The sequence below is a fragment of the Megascapheus bottae genome, chromosome 8 (genome assembly GCF_031878675.1).
Source record: "Megascapheus bottae isolate mThoBot1 chromosome 8, mThoBot2.hap1, whole genome shotgun sequence".
NCBI classification, from domain to species: Eukaryota; Metazoa; Chordata; class Mammalia; order Rodentia; family Geomyidae; genus Megascapheus; species Megascapheus bottae.
In genome coordinates, this window is record NC_143516.1 from 41,812,392 (window position 1) to 41,832,883 (window position 20,492).

Consider the following 20,492-nt stretch of genomic DNA (forward strand, 5'->3'; position numbering starts at 1 on the left):
TGCGGGCGCCCTAGGGGCCGGGGCTGGCCGCCGCCGCCGCCCCGCGCGCCCTCCCCGCCCGCCTGCGCCCCAGAGCGCGCGCCCGGGCCGCTCCCCACCCGCACCGGCCGCGCCCCGCCGCGCCTTGCCGCCGAGCACCGCTCGGGAGCCCGCGGCGGTCACGCTGCGCCCGGCCACGGGCGGGGAGGCAGAGACGGAGGGCGGCGGCTGAGGCCGCCCGCAGGTCCGCCCAGTCCTCTGCGCACCCGGCGGGGAAAGTTCTGCCAGGCCGGAGCTCCGCGCGGGGTCGAGGGAGGCCAGGTAAGAAGAGGACTCCGCCCGGGGCGCCTCCCAGGCTCCGCCGCCCGCACCCGCGCACCTAACCCTCGCCGTTGGCCAACTTGGCGGGCGCGGCTTCGGCCCGGCTCCGCCCCGGGGTGGGGGGTAGGAGGCCACCGACCCCAGGAGAGCGCAGCGGGAGGAGGGGGGCCACCGGGCGGCTCTGCGCCCGCGCTCGCTCCTCGGCCGGGCACCGGGCTCTGGACCCCGGGGAACCCGTAGGGTCCCAGCTGGGGGCAGGGGGGCGATGGCTGCTGGGTTGTTTCCTCCCGGCCGGCCCGGGCTGGAGAGGCTTTCCCGAGAATCTTCTCTCGGGGTTCCCACAAGTCCCAGGCACGCTGCTCCCCCGGGCACTGGGAACCCTGAGAAAAAGGCCAGAAGTGCCAGGGCGCAAAGGCCAATCCAAGGAGCCCGAGTGGTGGTGGGTCTCCACCTGGGGGGGAGGCAGTCCGGGCTGGGCCCGAGTTTCTTTTATGTAAGCAAAGGCCCTGATTGCAGTCCGGGTCTTCCTGGGGGTGGGAGGAGAAAGCTGTGCCCCAGGACTAGCTCTGACCTAGTTTCTCCACTTGGGGATCCCCCCTGCAAAAAAAAAAAAAAAAAAAAAAGAACGAAATTTGCACACCACTCAATTTCTTCATCACCCAAGATCAGTTGCAGTGGTGGAGTTGTGCTTGCCTATATATTAGGAAAAGATTAAAGAAGCACAGTAAAATAATAATAATAGAGAAGGAAAGGGTTGGAGATTATTGCATGGAAAAACTCTTCATCTCTTCCTGAGATAGCCCAGTTACTTGGCATTGTCCCTTGAGGCAATAGAAAGCCAAACAAGAATTACATAAACAGAAATTGGGTCTCCATCTCCACATACGCAAAAAATGAAGAGACCGAGCTGCCTCCAGTTCCCAGATAATTTGTTACCTTTGCTTTCCTGTCCTGAAAAAAAAAAAAGGTGTGTCTTCAAGCGGTTGGCACATCAATGAGAACTGACATCTAGATGTATTATTTGTTCCCCAAATTTTGGTATGCATTTAAATAGGAGACATCTGATAATCGAGTTTATTCAATCAGTCTCAAAACGAACTGAAGAATCATTATGCTTGCAGTGCTTCTAAGTGGTTACAGTGTAGGCTATTAAATCAAAATGTGCAGGGGAACCCAAACCCCATACTGTTTACTACACGACTAATGGAATTGACACACAGCATTCATGCCTGCTTATTTTGGACCAGTCTGCAGCAAAGATTAAGAGTGTTAGGAAGTATTTGCTACAGTGTATGTAACAACACACAACTGACAGGCAAGAAATTTCAGAACTGTTTTGAAGAATATCCCATATAGTTGCAAGTCTAAGGTCATTCGTGATTTTGGCTAACTGGGAGTAGGGGTGATAAAGAGTATGAGTTTGCTTCTAATTATTAGAAAAGCCTGTTGAAACATTATTTTGATTTTTTTAAGGGAAAGGAAAACTTTTGCCTGAGTAATTGAGGAAGATTTCTTAAAGTGAAAGTTACAACAGGTATCCGAATTAAATAAGCAACCAAAAGTTGCTGGAATTATTATCTATGATACAATAGTTCCTCTTCTGACCCAGAGTGCAGGGGTTAATTTCCACAGATTTACAGTGACACTTTGTCATTTTGTGTTCTCATTCACTCTGTGAAACTGGGTAGGACAGGATCTCCAAGGAAGGAGAGATGGAACATTACTAGCAGAGCAGCTTCGTTGTCAGCTGTCCTCATAGAATGGGAGAGCCTTATCTTTTATTGAGCCTAATTTCTTTTTATCTGAACAGTGCTGACACACGTTGGGCATCCCTGGCTCAGGAATCTGAAATCCAAAATGCTCCAAAAAAAGTGAAGCTGCTATTGCTGATTCCTCCTCCTCCTCCTCCTCTTCCTTCTTCCCCTCCTTCTTCTTGGTATTGATATTGGGGTTTGAACTTAGGGCCTTGCACTTGCTGGGCAGATGCCATGCTTCCAGTACTTTTTGGGTCCTATTTATTCTTCAGCTTTACAGTTGTAGTTGGGATAAGTAGTTCACTCTACTACAATTCAACTTCTGTCCCTTGGGATTGTGTCTCAAAACCTTCTTCCCTGGGCAGATTTGGAACTACAGTCTTCCTAATAATCTCTTCCTTCCGTGTAGGTCTCACTACTAGCAGCTGGCTCAAAATACAAAAGTGACATTTTAGCATGCAACTAGGATGTTCAGAAAGATCCAGATTCTGGAATGTTTTTAATGGAGTTTTTTTATTATCATTTTATGACTGATGATTTTTACCTGGAAATTTAAAAACCTGGAATTCTAGTCCCAAGAATTCTAGTTAAGATATTCTTGATCTGTAATAATATTCAAATGTCAGAGTTGCTGTGACTCTCAGATGGGTGGTTTGGTGGGTATAAGATCTAGTGCCTGTGAATAGTAAGCGCACAGCTAATCTTGGTTCTCTTTTCTGGAGAATGTTCCTTGACAGGAAAGATATTAGGCTAAATATAGTATTTGTGGGGGTTATAGTATTTGGGTTTTTTTTTTTCTTCCTTTCAGTCCCGGGGCTTGAACTCAGGACCTGGCCACCGTCTCCTGAGTCTCTTTGTGCTTAAGGCAAGTGCTGTACAACTTGAGCCACGACATCACTTCCAGCTTTTTCTGAGGGGTTTATTGAAGATAAGAGTCTCGCAGAGACTCAGTTTCTGCCCAAACTGACTTTGAACTTCTATCCTCAGATCTCAGCCTCCTGAGCAGCTAGGATTACAGGTGTGAGCCACCAGTGCCCAGCTCAATATTTGTTTTTAATCGCAACATTTGATGTTGTGAAGGCTTGACATTTTGTTAACTCGAGATAATGGTAATAGGAGATAATGAATGGGCTTATTACAAACTATTTTCTCCTTTTGTCTGTTTAAAAGTATTCAGAAAGGGGGCTGGGAGTTTGGCCAACTGGTAGAGTGCTTGCCTAGCATGCACAAAGACCCGGGTTTGATTCCTCGGGTATCACATACATAGAAAAAAGCTGGAAGTGGTACTGTGGCTCAAGTGGTAGAGCTTTAGCCTAGCCTTGAGAAAGGCCCAGCACAGTGCTCAGGCCTGGAATTCAAGGTATAGGACTGACAAAAAAAGTATTCGGAAATACATGAATCTTATAGTATTTCTAATTGAACATTTCATTTCAGTTGTATACATTTTCATTGATGTTATTTCAGAAATTTAAATATGAATACAGATTACTTATTTGGAATGAATGGGACAAAGTGGCCTGGAGAGAAATCCATGGTGACCTTTAATTTTTGTGGGATTTTTCTTTAATATGGAATGATCTACAGAAACTTTAACAGTGTTGCTGCTTGTTTTGTTGTTGATGGTCACAGATTTTTATTAAGCTCTTTGAAATTTTTATATTTTTCATATTAATATTCATTGTTTCCTAAAAATCACTATAAAGAATGTATAGATATTTTATTTAAGAAGCAAAAGTAAAAGTAGTATTCTACCATCCAAGAATATCTATTTTAACATTTACATTCAAATCATTCAAATCTATGCATTTGTAAAAATAAGATCTGTTGAAAGACAATTCAACTATTAAATTCTATCATTAAATATATAAATATAACTATTATAGATATAATAATTACTTTAAGAAACAGAATTGTTAGATAAGCTGAAGGCCACCAGCTTGAATCTCATTTCCTTACTTTGAATCCCTTTATAACTGCAACCTAATTTTGTATGCAAACAAACTGAAACTTAATTTAGAAGTATATATTTTTGGCCGGGTGCAGTGGCTCACACCTGTAATCCTAGCTAGTCAGGAGGCTGAGATCTGAGGATTGCAGTTCAAACCCAGCCCAGGCACTAAAGTCTGTGAGAATCTTATCTCCAATTAACCACCAGAAAACCAGAAGTGGCTCTGTTGCTCAAGGGGTAAGGCAGTAGCTTTGAGCTGAAGAGCTCAGGGACAGCGCCCAGGCCCAGAGTCCAAGTTCCACGACCAAAAAAAAAAAAAAAGTATATATTTTTGTGACAATGGGCAGGTTTCAACCAATCATCAACTGCCAAGCTTCAGCCAATTGCACTCTGCCCCTTCATCATTGCACCGTGCCCAAATGAAGCAGATGTCAGATAATTCTTTGCTTTGCTTCCATGCCCTGCTTATAAAATTTGGCTGTCCCAAGTGCTGCCTGACGGATGAGTTGTTTTTCAAATGAAGGCTCAGGTTTTCTAAAGTTTTTCTTCTCACATGATAACAATAATGGTGCTTTAAGTTTTTTAAGCTGATTATACAGAAGAGGCTGGAGTGACAGTGAAGGAATTGCTGGGTTTCACATTAGTACGGAGCAGGTGTCGGTGGTACATACCTGTAATTCCAGCATGGAAGAGGTGGAGTCAGAAGGATCATGTGTTCAAGGCCAGTCTGGGTTATATAGACACTGTCGCAACCACAAAAACATAACCTTCAGTGTTTCTATATCCTGAGAGATAGCAGGTCATAAAATAATACTCCAAATTGACAGGATTCTGGATACATGTCAAGATCAATGAAGTGTTTCGTAAGGTTTTGACAGTAGCACCCCATTATATAAGACAAGTGATTGGTAGTTTTATATTGTCACCCTTCTTCGTCTGAAACTTTTCATATGAGGATCTTTGATATTAACACTGGATTTTATAAACCTCATTTAAGATGACATTTAGTCTTCATTTTTTAAATATAAGCATTGCGTATTATTAGCTCTTTTATCTTGGTATCTGAAATATCAACTCTTAAATGATCATTCTTCCTTTCTTTGTCTTGATATTGTTGATATCTTTTTTTTTTGGTGAGAGGAAGTGTTTCAAAAGGGCTCATTTCCTTAAAAGGGTGCCTTTCCAGGTCTTCCTATGTTTGTGATGTGTGTCTTATTCTGATATTTGAATTAAATTTTGCTTTACAATTTCCTTACCTCAGAATTCTGTAGCCCTACCTCCATTAGCTTCCAGGATCTAATATGGCTGTAAAACTTCTCCCCATGCTAATGTCCTGAGGTCTTCTTTCTATTCCTGGAGTTTACTACGTCAGCAAAGCCATATCACGATTAAAATTCTGTATCCAGAATTTTGTCTAAATGACTAAAAAGGCAATTAGTTCATAAATGGAACTTTAGCAGAATCTCTAAACAATACAGGCCAGGAGTAAGGATTTTAAGATTCTAATTTGACCAAGCCATTTTTCAAAGAGTTTTCCTTGCTCATAACCTGGAATACTTCTCCCTACTGCTTGTAGTATTTTGTCGCTATGAAATAACACACAGAAAATACTTCATACCGGTTCTGACATAGAGTTACTACTCAACAGATGTTAGCTGTTATTATATTTTTCTCTTCACCCAAGCTGGAGGAGGGTTGGTATTAAAATCAAATTCCAGGCACATGTTATATTATAATTGTTTTGCAAGCCACAGTGCATGAATGATAGATAATGTCTAATTTCATCTGTTAGAATAGGAAGTTTAATCTCTACAGAAAAAAATAGAAACAAACATTTTTTAACCTTCTGTTTAGAATTTCAGCTTGCTGTAGGGTCCCAGCTTTCTTTGCAATCTTTTCTGTTCACTTTCAGTTTTAAATGTGCTTGACCTAACAGGGCTCTTTGTAGATCTTGGTTCTGTAGGTGTGGAATGGCAGTGTGCAGCCAGACCTGGACTCCAATTTTTTGCCTGCTTAAAGCAGTAACTCTTAATGGTGCTTGTAAAATGATTAGTTACTGGCATTTTTGAAGTCAGGCGAATTCTCATCAAATCTTCTCTTGAATAAGCAGCTGATCTGACAGCACAAGGTTCCCTCAGCATAGACAGCTGGAGCTAAGGAGGGATTTCCTCTTGCACGGGCAGGGAAAGTCCCTGAGGCTTTCTTTCCCTGCACAGCACTTCCCTCATTTGTGTTGGCTGTCTGGTTGCTATAGAAAGTGTCCCCTGGAGATGAATGTGCAAGTAACTCCTTAAACCAAGGCTTACAGAGACCCGATAAGAGAGCTAGGATTAGAGTTCAGGTGCTTTTGTTTCTAGTTCTGTACCATGTGATTCTCGTCTTTGATCACAGCCTCATACTCGTTGTTTAAAAATGTTCTCATTATTTTTTGGTCATTGTGTAGGCCAGCCAAAACCAAGGATTGACTTTTTTGTAACCAAAAAAATCTAACTGAGAAAAGAAATACTTGACTGTGAAGTAGTAATATTCATCACGATCTGTTTGGAACTGTATAGAACTATGGTCTTTTTTCACATATTTTTTATTGTAATTAATAGAAGGGTTACATTATATTCGCCAGATAGAAGGTCTATTACTTCACATATATTGATACCCTTTCTCATGTCTTGGTCCCCATTTCCCTCTCCCCGACCCTCACCCCTCAACTTGTTTTCCCCCCTTCCCTATCCAATTTCAAATAACCAAATACGCATATATCCAATATATCAGATAACAAAGTGAAATACTGTAACAATAGGAGGTAACCAAGGGACAGCAAAAGAAATGAGAGATAACATAGTCCATTAAGGACAACAATCACTCATTATATGGCTTTTGTTTTTATATCCTGGAGGTCCTTTCATTTAGCGTCATACTGTATGGCCCTATGTATCTAGGTTTTGCTCCCTTGTAAATCTCTAGGAGAGCCCAAGGTTTCTACTAATTATGACAAATGAGGGAAGCCATTGGGCCTAAGTTCCTTTGAGTCTGGCTTATTTTGCTTAATATGATTTTTTTTCTAAGTCTTTCCATTTCCTTACAAACGGGGAGATGTCGTTTTTTTCTGACAGCAGCATAGAATTCCATTGTATACAAATACCACAACTTGTTGATCCACTCATCAACTGAGGGGCATCTGGGTTGGTTCCATATCTTTGCTATGGTAAATAGTGCTGCAATGAATATTGTTGTGCTAGTGGATTTAGTATGCCCTTGTTTCTGGATGATTGGGTAAATGCCAAGGAGTGGAATTTCCATAGTGGTTGAATGAGTTTGCACTCCCACCAACAGTGTAGTAGTGATCCCTCCTGGCCACATCCCCTCTAGCATCTGTTAGTTTTTTTGATCCTGGCCATTCTAACTGGAGTGAGGTGGAATCTTAGAGTTGTTTTGATTTGCGTTTCTTTTATGACCAGAGATCTGGAGCATTTCTTCATGTGTCTATAGGCTATTTTTGTTTCTTCTTCAGAGAAGACTCTCTAAGTCTTTGGCCCATCTTTTAATGGGATGGTTGTTACTTTGGAGATTAGTTTTGGAGTGATTCAATTTTTTGAGCTGTTGATATATTTTAGATATGAGGCCTTTGTCCATTGTGTGGTTAATGAAGATCTTCTCCCATTCTGTAGGCTTCCTAATTAATTTACTAGCTATGTCCTTTGCCATACAGAAGCTCTGCAGTTTAATGCAGTCCCACTTATCCAGCCTTTTTCTGATTTGTTGTGTTTCTTGGTCCTTATTGAGAAAGTTTCGACCTGGGCCAAGGAAGCCTAATGTGTCTTCTATTTCTTCTTGTAAAGTTTTCAGTGTGTTGACTTCTACCTCCAGGTCTTTGATCTATTTGGAGTTAATCCTGGTGCAGGGTGACAAAGAAGGATCCAACTTTAGTTTTCTGCAGGTGCTTAACCAGTTCTGCCAGCACCACTTGTTGAAGAGGCTGTCTTTCTTCCATTCTATTTTTTTGGCTCCCTTGTCAAAGATTAGATGGCCATAGGTCTGTGGTTTAGTATCTGGGTCCTCAAGAACTAAGGTCTTTTTAAAGCCAATTTTTTTTTAAAAATTTATCAGGGTAATTTACATCCATAAGGTAGTAAGTACATTACTTGTTGAACATGTAATCCATTCCCATGTTAAAGCAAAATTTTTAAATCTATAAATGTGTTTTAGTAGATATATTAACTATATGAATATTTCATATATTTGTATATATAAATATGTGTATGCACAAATATATTTATATGTATGACAAGGTCAGCATGTCATTAGAAGGAAATGCTTTCATAGGCTAATTTTGTAAGATGACTCTTACAGGTTGTTTAATTATTTAATGAATCCCTTGATTGTTTAATGAAACAGTGAATGTTTTCAGTTGTGTGTAATTGACATCTTTAGTTTTAAATACATAAGGAAATGATAGGGTTTTCATTATTTCCTTAAGACATGATTAGTTTTATTGCCAAGGAATTAGAGAAAAGTACTATAGTGTACAAATAAGTTTATCCCTACATAAACCTACAAACATTTATTATCCAGAAATGGGTGTATTAATATTTAATTTGCTCTTCTGATAGCACATAGAATGTTTGGGAATTTGGGAGAGGACGGTTGGTCTTTGATAGGAATTCTAAAAATAAGCATCTTTGCTTTCTGATTTTAAGACTTTAGGCTGTCTTTTAAAAAATGTAGCATTTAGGGCCTGGAGTTTAGCCTAGAGGTAGAGTGCTTGCCTAGCATGCACGAAGAGCTGGGTTCGATTCCTCGTTACCACATACACAGAAAAAAGCTGGAAATGGTACTGAGGCCCAAGTAATAGAGCTCTAGCCTTGAGAAAAATCCAAGGACAGTGCCCTGAGCTCAAGCCCAGGACTGGCAAAAAGAAAAAAAAATGTAGCATTTATTTAAAACTCATTACAGACTAATTGACTTGAATGAGTTTTAAGTAGTTAATTTGCATGCAAGATATACTCTTTTGTGTGTATCAGTCCTTGAACTCAGAGCCAGGGTGCTGTCTCTGAGCTCTTTTGCTCAAGGCCAATTTTCATGACTCTGAGCCACAGCTCAAAGATTTCTGGTGGTTAACTGGAGACTAGCATCTCACAGACTTTCCTGCCTGGGCTGGCTCCAAATCAAAATCCTCAGATCTCAGTCTTCTGAGTAGCTAGGGTTACAGGCGTGAGTGTCTGGTTCCTGGAATAGGATATACTTTTAGCTAAATAAAATAGACTTCATAATTTGGAAACGAGGCTTAAATGCATCAACATTTCAATTTCAGTACAACGCAAACTCCATGAGGGCAGGGATTTTAGTTGTTACTTATATTGATTTATAATACGTTACTGGTCATTTAAGTGCTGATAATCAATCATGCCATAAAGCATGTTTTGAAAACATGCATTGTTCCATACAACTGACATATTGGGAAATGGTTTGAGCATGATATAACCTTCATGTTTCTGTACCCATGATTCAGTTCACCAGGAAGATTGAGTGACTGCATGGAACAGTGACCAGCTGAACTGAGCCATGTAGGAGCTCCCTCGCACCCCCCCCCCCATCTCAAATGTCTGCTGTCAGCCCTGGTTCACCATGTTTTATCCTCCAAGGATTTGTGTTGTTATGCTTTTACACTTGTGAGCTTTCCTACAAAAAGAAATGCTCAGTTAACAGCCTGGGTGGTTTGGTTCTAATCAGATTTGGTTAGGAAGTTATCTCCTGAGAGGTGCTTTCTTCTGAGCAGCAAGAGCTGGGGAATAATCCTCAGTGCAGATAATCCCAGGCAACACTGCAAAGAGAAAAGTCTGTGGCTGAAAGTAAAAATTCAGATATTGCTAAGTCTTTTACAATAAAATATAAAAAATAGAATGGGAAGATTGTCGAGTATGTGCATTTAGTTTATGCATTTATGTGCATTCTTACTTCTAACCAAAGGGAAAGCACTAGCCTTATATAAACACTTCTTAAAAACTCATCACACAGCCCTAGCTGTGACCAGCTTGTGGTTCCAAGCATTACTTGCTACCTATTAAATGTTGTTGGGCTGAGGCAAAAGTACTTCTAGCAGTCATGTAGCAGTCTATTGAGGAAGGCTACATGTTGGATCCAGTTTTCAATTTTGAAGGCGAGGAAGGGGAGGGAAAGGAATAATAGGAGAGGAGAAGGAGGAGAGAGAAGGAAAAGGAGAGGAAGGAAAAGGGAACATCTGGATCTCATGGATGCCTCCAGGACCTAGATAGTGCTGTGAGGAATACATTTTGACAATACATTTGTCAATACAATCTAGTTTTACTTTTCAGTTGCAGTAATGGTAACTACTCCTTCATTCCCTATACTGAAAGAGTCCGATTGCAAGATTGCAACTAAGGACTAAAATGGAATCCCCTGACCCAAGTATGTTGTTCATCCAGTCATTTAGCTAGAATAAAGCAAAGCTGGTAGGCAGTTAGCTAGCACATGATCTTGTTGGAGCTGTTCACCAGGAAGGAACTTGAGAACTTAAACACAGAAAACACTTGTGTGCATTTGCAGCATAGAGGTCACTCGGAGTGAGGACAGCTGGTTTCTAATCGTTGGTTTGCAATAACCAAATAGGTGGTTTCCTTTACCTCTTTTATCAGGAGTCTGCCATGTAGGAGTGTTACTACATATCTTAGCTGATGAAAAGGGAATGGCCTATTGCTTGTACTTTGAACAATTCTCAGGATATGAACTAGAACAGAGCCCGGCAAAGATATAAAGCAGCAATCCTGAGAAAGATAGGCTTACTGCTACCTCTTCTAATGGAGTGATTTTGGAATGACCAGGTTGAGTGTTTCAAAAACCTACCCTCTCATCCTCTATGGCTCAAGATGTGTGTCATAAGAAGATGTTAAAATGATTTGAATCTAACACTGAAGAAAATCGGGATGTTATCACTTTGTTCCAGTAAATCCGGATACATAGAGATTTGGATTATATCCATGAAACATATAGCACAGTAGTAGACAGCAGACTCTAGACTGGGGATGGCACTTCCTTAGTGTGTGCAAAGCCCTATGCTTAGTCCTCAGCAGACAGAGCAAGAGCGAGCAGATACTGGTACCCACACCTACAGTGGAGAGAATCTATGCTCTATCACTTAAATGTTCTTAGTAACCTAATTTCCCTCATGATCTTGGTTTTCTCATGGGTAAAATACAGACAATCAAATACAGTGAGCCTACACCTGTCACAGGAAACCCCCTCAATTGGTGAAAATCCATGAGGCAGCAGCATTTTATTATATATATGTACTTTTAGCTGCCATATTACTTAATTAAATGGCATTCAATTGTACACATATTTTAATTTAATTTAATTGTAAAGGTGATGTACAGGGGAGTTACATTTACATAAATAAGGTAACAAGTACCTTCCTTTTTGTTCCCAGTCTTGAGGCTTGAGTTTAGGGCCTCTGCACTGTCCCTGAGCTACTTATGCTCAAAGCTAGGACTCTACCACTTTGAGCCACAGTGCCACTTCCAGCTTTTTTCTGCTTCTGTGGTACTGAGAAATGGAACTCAGAGCTTCACGCATGCTAAGCAAGCACTCTGCTGCTAAGCCACCTTCCCAGCCCATGAATACATTTCTTCTCAAACAGTGTTAACCCCTCCCTTATTTTCTCCCATTTTTCCTTCCCCTGGATTCCCATCCCAAGTTAGTAAAGTTCATTTCCAACATGACATATTATGAGTATCGCTGTTGCATTGGTTCACTCTTTGTCCTTTGTCTCACCATTTTGTGATTCTCCTTCCCTTCCCTAAATCAGATAAACATATATATACAAGACACAGGGTGCCAAAACCAAAAACAGTCACAACAGGGGATAAACCAAAGAGGGGGAAAGGAATGGAAAAAATAACTTCATACAATACATTAAAGAAACAAAAAAACCTCATTTCCATTTCTTGGAGTGCATCTCAATTAGCATTATTTATATTGCCATATGTACATAGCTATTGAGTTATTGTGATCCTCTTCTAGGATTGTCCTAGATATACACTATTATTACAAATGAAAGACACCATGGAGCCTATGTTTCTTTGGGTCTGGCTTACTTCACTTTCGGTTTTTCCAAGCCTTCCATTTCCTCATGAATAGGATGATGCCATTCTTTCTGATGGAAGCAGAATTCCATTGTGTATATATACATTTTTTTGATCCATTCATTTACTGAGGGGCATCTGGGTTGGTTCCATATCTTAGCTATGGTAAATAATGCTGCAATGAACATAGTTGTACTGATAGATTTAATATGGCCTTGTTTGTGGTCATTTGGATAACTGCACAGGACCACTTGCTGGAGTAGTTCTATGTTGACTCTTCTGAGGAACCTCCATACTGCATTCCAGAGTTATTGAACCAGTTTACATTTCCAGTATAGTAATGTTCTATTTTGGCCACACCCCTCCCAGCATCTATTATTATTTGTTTTTTTGATAATGGCCATTCTAACAGGGTGAGGTAGAATCTCAATGTATTTTTATTTGCATTTCTTTTATGTCCAGAGATGTTGAACATTTCTTCATGTATCTATTGGCAATTCTTATTTCCTCTTCAGAGATGTCGCTTTTTAATGCTTTAGCCCACTTATTAATAGAATGGTTGTTTCTTTTGAGGACTTGTTTTTGGGGAGGTTAACTTTTTTGAGCTCTAGGTATATTTTTTTTATATGAGGCTCTTATCTGTTGTGTAGCTAGTGTATAGCTTCTCCAATTTGTGGGCTTTTTGTCTTGCTATGTCCTTTGCCATGCATAAGCTCTGAAGTTTAATATGATCCTATTTATCTGGTTTTTCTTTGATTTGTTGTGGGGAAGCTGGCTGATAGTGACTTGTGCCTATAATCCTAGCAATGGAGGGTGTTGAGATCTGGGAGATTTTAGTTTGAAGTCTACTTGGACAAAATAGTCTGCAAGATTCCAAATAATCAACAAATCTAGCCCTGCTGGAGGCATGGACCAAACAGTAGAGCATCAGTCTTGGCAAACAAAGCCAAGCAAGCACAAAGTCCAGAGTTCAAACTCTGGTACTTGAAGAGTTGTGAGGATTAAATGTCATGCTATCATCTTAAGATCCTCCGTAATGTATCCAGCAAATTGTAAGTGCTCGGTAGTTGCTATATACTCGTAGTAGCATGTAGGTAAGATAAGATGGCTACCTAGTACACTAATTTCTCACTGCTCAATTTATGATAATCTTGTGTGTGGAATCACATGGATTAGAAGAATGACAGAAATATTTAAGTTATCTCAGGCTGTATTTTGAGTGTCAGTCTCTGGCTGTTTCTGAAAAGTCAGAGTATCTTATCTGTATGGCAAATTTTATAAAGAGCAAGGATCTGAAAGTTGAGCAAGGAAGTATGTTGGATGAGTGTGTGAGACTGGCAGATGATTGTCACAATTATTATAGAAGGTGCCCCAGGTGTTCACGTGACTTAGAGTTGAGACCCTCTGACAGCATGAAAGGAAAACTGTATGGTGCTGCTGGAAGCCAGAGTGGACTCCATTCCCATGATGTCTTGCTTTCCACAGATGCCTGAGGAGCCATTCTTCCCTGACTTTGCTAATGTGGTTATCTGCCTTCTTCCTTCCAGTCCCTCTCCTCTGGTGTATACCTGTATAATAGCACCATAGAAATGACTATTTTATTGCCATTTGCCATAAAACATTGCCTAGTTAAGAGGCCATTTATCTCATCTCAGTCCTAGGCCCTGTCCAACTTCAAGGAGAGGGAATTACACGGGGTCTATGTATGTGCCAGGAGAGGCAGGAATTCTGAGACCATGGAATTCTGCCTGCTATAGTGTGTGATGAGACAAGGGATCAGCCATATTGAGAATAATCAAATGTACCATCAACTGATACATGAGATTCAGAAAACTGCAATGTAGTCAGTGTGTATAGGTTTGAAAACTTAATTTTCAGAGAGACTTAGTCCACACTTTCATCAGTAAGCAGAATCCAAGGTTTGGCTCATCTGCAGTCTAGTGGCTCATGAAGTCTGCACCAACTGTATGAAAGCAACAGCTGGGGCAGCCCTTCTAGAATCCAGAAGAGCAAATCCAGTTGTCTGTGTAAAAATAATGAGATTATCTGGGAGTTCTATGTTCTCTGGGATTTCTTTTCTATGAGGAATCATCAGAATATGAAAATGAGATCCAATCAAGTAGTATAATTGCTTTGGAAAGTTGAACTCTTAACACAAAAGGAAAAAGTGTGTATTCCTTGTGAGGAGTTTGCCACCCAGGTAGGCAGAAACCAGATGGTGACATCTATGCCTTGTTACATCTGACTGGCTGCAGCATGTGAATAGTGTTGCAAAAATAATTTACATCAATTCACTGCTTACAATCTTGGGAAGTTTTTCCACATTTCTTTGTTTATGCATTATACATACACACCATTAGCACAGCATTTCCTCTCGCTGCTACTGAGAAGCTCTACACCAACACTCTCCAATAGACATATCATGAAGCACACATAATGCAAATATTAGCTAGTTACATATGTAATTTAACTTTGTCCAGTACCAATGTTTTTCAAAGTTAGAACAGGTGAGTTTAGCTTTAATAGATTTTATTTAATATCCATCGACAAAACACTCATTTCAAAATGTAATGAACCTAAGAATTATTAGTGACAAGTTCTTCTGTATTGTCTACAAAATCCATTTTGAACATGACTTCTCAATTCAGACCAGCCACATTTGGGAGATCAGTTGTCCACATTTGTCTAACAGCTATCAATTGAATTTCTATCTAAGTCCATTAATCAAGGTCATTCGGGATCAAACTTCATTTGTCTCATATCCAGCTTTTAAATAATCTTTCTGACTCGAGTCTTACCCTGTGTGTGATTGTTTTTTTTTAATTTTATTTTTTATTATCAAGGTACTGTATAGAGGGGTTAGTTACATTTGCCAGATAGTAGGTATATTACTTCTCATACATTGATACCTCTTAGTTTTTGTCCCCATTTCCCTCACCAACCCCCTCACAATCATCTTGTCTTCTCCCCTTCCCTTTCCTATTTCAAATAAACATATATGCAATATACAAGGTTAAAGTCAAATACAGTAACTATATGAAATTAACCAAAGGGCAACAAAGGAGAAAAGAAATAACATAGTACATTAAGAACAACAATTACTCTAGATAAAGCTCTTGTTTCCATATCCTAGAGATCCTTTCATTTAGTCTCATCCTATATGACCTTATGTATCTAGGTTTTGTGCTACTGTAATCCTTTGCTAGGAGAGTCCTAGGTGTGTACTAATTATTACATATGAGAGAAACCATTGAGCCTATGTTCCTTTGGGTCTCGCTTACTTCACTTAATATGATTTTTCCCAAGTCTTTCCATTTCCTTACAAATGGGGCAATGCCATTCTTTCTGATGGCAGCATAGATTTCCATTGTGTACAAGTACCACATCTTCTTGATCCAGTCATCTACTGAGGGGCATCTGGGTTTGTTTCATATCTTTGCTATGGTAAATAGTGCTGCAATGAACATGGTTGTGCTAGTGCCTTTAGTATGTCCTTGTTTCTGGATGACTGGGTAAATGCCAAGTAGTGGGTCATAGGGGAGCTCTGTTTAGTCTTTTGAGGAATCGCCATACTGCTTTCCATAGTGGTTGAATGAGTTTACACTCCCAACAGTGTAGTAGCAATCCGTCCTGGCCATATCTGTTATTAGATTTCTTGATCACGGCCATTCTAACTGGAGTGAGGTGCAGTTTAATGCAGTCCAATTTGTCCAGACTTTAATTTGTTGTGTTTCTGGGTCTTTATTAAGGAAGTTCCAACCTGTGCTAAGGAGACCTAGTGTATCTCCTATTCCTTCTGGTAAAGTTTTCAGGGAATCAGCTTTGACCTTGAGGTCTCTGATCCATTTGCAGTTACTGTGTGTGTGTAATTGTTAAATCTCCCTTCTGCCACCCTGCTCCTTAGTTTCTGCTGTGAACTCTTCTAGGCCAAGAGCATCGGGTTGGACATGACTGAAACTGTGTTCCCCTTTCCTCTGATTTCTGAACTGTCAGTAGATACTGTCTCTTCTTCCTAGTAGTCTACAATATAGTCCTTTTTTCTAATTCAGCATCTAATTCAAAACTGTTTCAGCTACTGGTAATATTGCTCGTGGGCATCCTAACACATTATTTTTTTCTGCCAGAATTATATTGCAAACATAGCTGTAAAACTGAGATCTGCCAGCCCAAGCAGAATATTCCATGAAACTCTTATCTCCAGTTAACCACCCAAAAGCCAGAAGTGGAGCTGTGTCTTAAATGCTAGAGCACTAGCCTTGAGCAAGAAAATCTAAGGGACAGCTCTCAGGCCCTGAGTTGTTACAAGCATGTGTACGTACGTACACACACACACTTGAAGCATTTATAGAAGACCACTCTAGACCTCATTTACAAGTTCAGATGAATGTCAAAATTTGTATATAAAACCACCAATCAATAAGATATACATCTATATACATCTATTGTAATGTACAATTTATATTTTATTTGTAAGAAGTGCTAAAAAAATGTTTCCAGAGAAGACCAAATAGCTATGCTTTAAATAAATAAATGTACTACTCTATGATGGAAGCCAGGTAGACAGGGAGGCCAGATGCCTTCCCATGCCCAGTCTCTAACATTAGTTGCAAAGTTTTTAACTCGGGGTTGTACAACAAAATCCCTGAGATGTGGGGGGAAATGCTCACACCTGAGCCACACAAAACAAGTTAGGCACTACCTTATACTAAGATTTTTCATATTACGAATACTACAAATTGACAACACCAGCTGAGTTAGGATTGCTCAGCTCCATTTTTTGATCTGTGTTTGGAGTATTATACAGTCATGTTATTTTAGAGCTAAAAGGGCCTCTGTCGGGGTCCTTCATCCCCAGTCCCTCTCGAAGAGGAATGGGAAAAACACACCCCAACCAGTCCAAGCCGCGGGAGGAGAGGGCCCACTGTCCTCCCGCACTCAGCCTTGCTTCTCTGGAGCACGAACAGAGACGCCACGCAGCTTCATCAAGGCAGGAATCTCCCTCTAAAACTCCCCTCCTTATATTGGGTGCAGGAGCCTGTCAGCACAACAGGTGGGCAGGATAAAGAGGTCCACTTGTTTACCCCTACTACAGGTCTCAGCAGAAAGTTATTAGAATGGCATTACTCGGCCTCCAACATCTCCCCCGTTTTTATCTTTAAAAAGACAAAACTTAATATATGTGGGGCTACCACCATATTAGCTCAGCTGTGCCTGTCTTAGGTGTCTCCAAGCTCATTAGTAGGCTAACAGCTGGGACTTGCCCGTCTTTGACTACCAGCCGTCCATTTAAGCAAATCAGACCTGAGGGGATGCACCTATTTCCGTTGGAGCAGATGCCTGTCTCATTAGCATTCACTTTCTGCGTTGAGTTTGTAGGCAGGCAATAGACATATTACAATTATAGTGCATAAAAACAAATCCAAACTGATCAATCCCAAAATAGTGTCAAGATAACAATCACCCAAAGTTAGAATATTGTCATTTGTGCACATAACAATTCCAGTCCTCACATTCAAAGCATTCTCTGTAGGAACCACAGTGGCAAGGACAATACTCGCAGCAGTAAGGGCAGGAAAACACCAAAGTGTCTTACTGATGAGCGGGAAAGCATTCTCCTCTGCCTATACAGGCACTAGTATATACTGAGTGGCTGACTACAACAGAGAAAATAGGGAAACATTCCAACATTAACTAGGGAATAGCAGGGCAATGGAAGAATTAGTCTTCCAGTCCCCCCCCTTTTTGTTTTAAACTACTGTCCAAAAATGACTCTGGTCCCTTCATTTTAAGGGGGTTATGGACGAAGATCCATTTTCTGTAACTTCTTCAAGCTGACTCAGGGGCGTTGTCTCTATATTTTTGTCAGGGACTTTAAAAAGCTTTAGCCTGTTTTCAACTATTCTGAACCCAAACACAGGCTTTCTAGATCACTACCACTTAATTCTCTTTCTCAAGTCTGCGCTTTTCACCTGTTCTTAAACTGTTTACTCCCGTATAGACTTAGATTTACACCTGTTCTTAAATTGTTTACTCCCATATAGACTTAGATTTACCATTCACACACACATTCGCAGTCGTTCTAGTCTGAACCCATTTGGTTCTATTCTAAAATCTCTTGAAAAATAGAAAATAGGCCTCGCCCTCCGCGAGGTAACCATTAGCCTCGCCCTACTGCTCTGGCCAGAGACTCCCGCAAGGTCCCTCCCTTCCTGGGACATTGCCTCGCCCTCCGCGAGGTTCCTCCCGAAGTGACCCACGCTTCGGAGGTGATCTGGGAATGATTAAAATCCCTTACACACACACATTCACTGGTTTAGTCTTTGAGGAGTTTTCTTTCTCTTTCTCCCTGTGTCTGTCTTTTTTCTCTTTCACTGTGAGCGGTTTCAGCCTGCATTTTTCCTTCAGGTTTCCCTGGCCTTTCAGTCCCTTTTTCCTTTCAGGTTTCTCTGGGTTTTAAGTCTTTGAGTTTTTCTTCTTTGACTTTCTCAGGTAGTTGCTTCCCTTTCTCCTGTTTACCACCTTTTTTCTTTTTCTCTCTTTGTTCCTCTCTTTCTCCTTGTTTTCCTGTCTTTTTCTTTTTCCCTGTGAGCGACTTCAGCCTGCATTTTCCCTTCAGGTTTCCTTGGTTGTTCAGTCTTTTTGTGCCTTTCAGGTTTTCTCTGGTTTTTCAGTCTTTCCTCCATGTATCTCTCACTTGGCTCAACTCACAGTTGTGCCCCTTTCATGCCCCATTTTGTGCCTCTTTCGTGCCCCACGTTGGGCACCAATATGTCGGGGTCCTTCATCCCCAGTCCCTCTCGAAGAGGAATGGGAAAAACACACCCCAACCAGTCCAAGCCGCGGGAGGAGAGGGCCCACTATCCTCCTGCACTCAGCCTTGCTTCTCTGGAGCACGAACAGAGACGCCACGCAGCTTCATCAAGGCAGGAATCTCCCTCTAAAACTCCCCTCCTTATATTGGGTGTGGGAGCCTATCAGCACAACAGGTGGGCAGGATAAAGAGGTCCACTTGTTTACCCCTACTACAGGTCTCAGCAGAAAGTTATTAGAATGGCATTACTCGGCCCCCAACAGGCCTCCATCATGTCCAAGCCTGATATTTAACAGTGAGATATAGAAACAGGTCTGGGAAAGTTTAAAGAAAAATAACATACATATTTAGAGTATAGCTGAGACAAAGACCCTGCTGGTAAGTAAGAATAGAAGCTGGCTGGCTAGAGAAGAGCTAGAGACCAAAGAACATCAAGTAACCAGCCAGGGGCAGCCAAGAATAGACCAAACTGAGGTGCAGATAAGCAATAGCAATTCAGAGATCATCCAGTATTAACATAGAATAACAGAACAGAAACTTAAATGTGCATAGGGCATCAACTAGGGCTTCATGGGAAAGTGTCTTCTGAACCTTATCTCAAAGACTCCAGCTCATTTTTCCAAGCAGAGCCAGAGAAGGGGCAGTTTTACCTAGTCACCGAGGTGATTCAGATATGAACGATGTGAGGATACCTGCTGGGAAGCACCGCACACTAATCTATGGCAGAAGATTGCTGTTGGCTTAGAGACTGGCTTTTGGTCCTTCAGAAAGTGAAGATAGATGCATTGCTTATGGATTTGCACCTTCCACTAGTGGGAGGTCAGAACATACAGTAGGAAAGAGCACAGAGATCGTCCTCACAGGCTGGAAGCCATTTATAATTTAAACATTGATAGGAGCTTGGGCTTGATCCAATGCTTTCACCTGTAATCTCAGCTACTTGGAAAGCAGAGAATGGAATGATCATGGTTTTATCTTGGCATAAAGTTAATAAAACCTCATCTGAGTGAAGCTGTAACTCTATTTGAAAGGCATCAGGTGCAGTGGCTCACGCCTGTAATCCTAGCTACTCAAGAGACTGAGATCTGAGGATCGTGGTTCAAAGCCAGCTCAGGCATGGAAGAGGGTCAAACCTGACCCTCTTAGTGAGCTTTGAGGAGGACTTGCCTAATGGAGTTATCACCTGCTGAGGCACCAGCCTTTTTAGTGTTTGTAGCCACGGTGCCCAAAACTCTTTTAGAACTCACAGTTTTTTTGGTCAGTAGCGAGTTTAAAAGTTGACAGCCTTGTTCCCCGAGGAGTTGTGTGTTTGAGGGGTTGGGCGTTGAGGTTTCGCCACCCTGTTTTACTTCTTTGCCCGTAGAGTGATATCTAGCTTTGAATTCATCATAGTTGTCCATGAATGGACAGCTCTTGGTTTTATGCTTTCCCTTGGTGTTCGAAGTGGCATGGTTCATGCCCTCTGCTGTGGATTTATGCGAGTCAGACCACACAGTCTTGCCAGTCTTCGATGCCACCTTACTCTTGCTTAATTTCATCTCCTTGGCCGATGAGCATTTTCTGGCAACCAAGTTATCAGTGGT

At 41.2% G+C, this 20,492-nt stretch overlaps 1 protein-coding gene across 1 annotated transcript in view; it reads left to right on the forward strand.

Annotated features, from left to right (window-relative positions):
- Nucleotides 1-206: 206 nt before the first annotated feature.
- Nucleotides 207-20,492, forward strand: part of Popdc3 (popeye domain cAMP effector 3) — a 30,647-nt gene continuing 10,361 nt past the window's right edge. The window contains exon 1 of the mRNA XM_090337695.1: nucleotides 207-300. The gene's annotated coding sequence lies outside the window, so the exon portion shown is untranslated. The remainder of the gene's footprint in view (nucleotides 301-20,492) is intronic.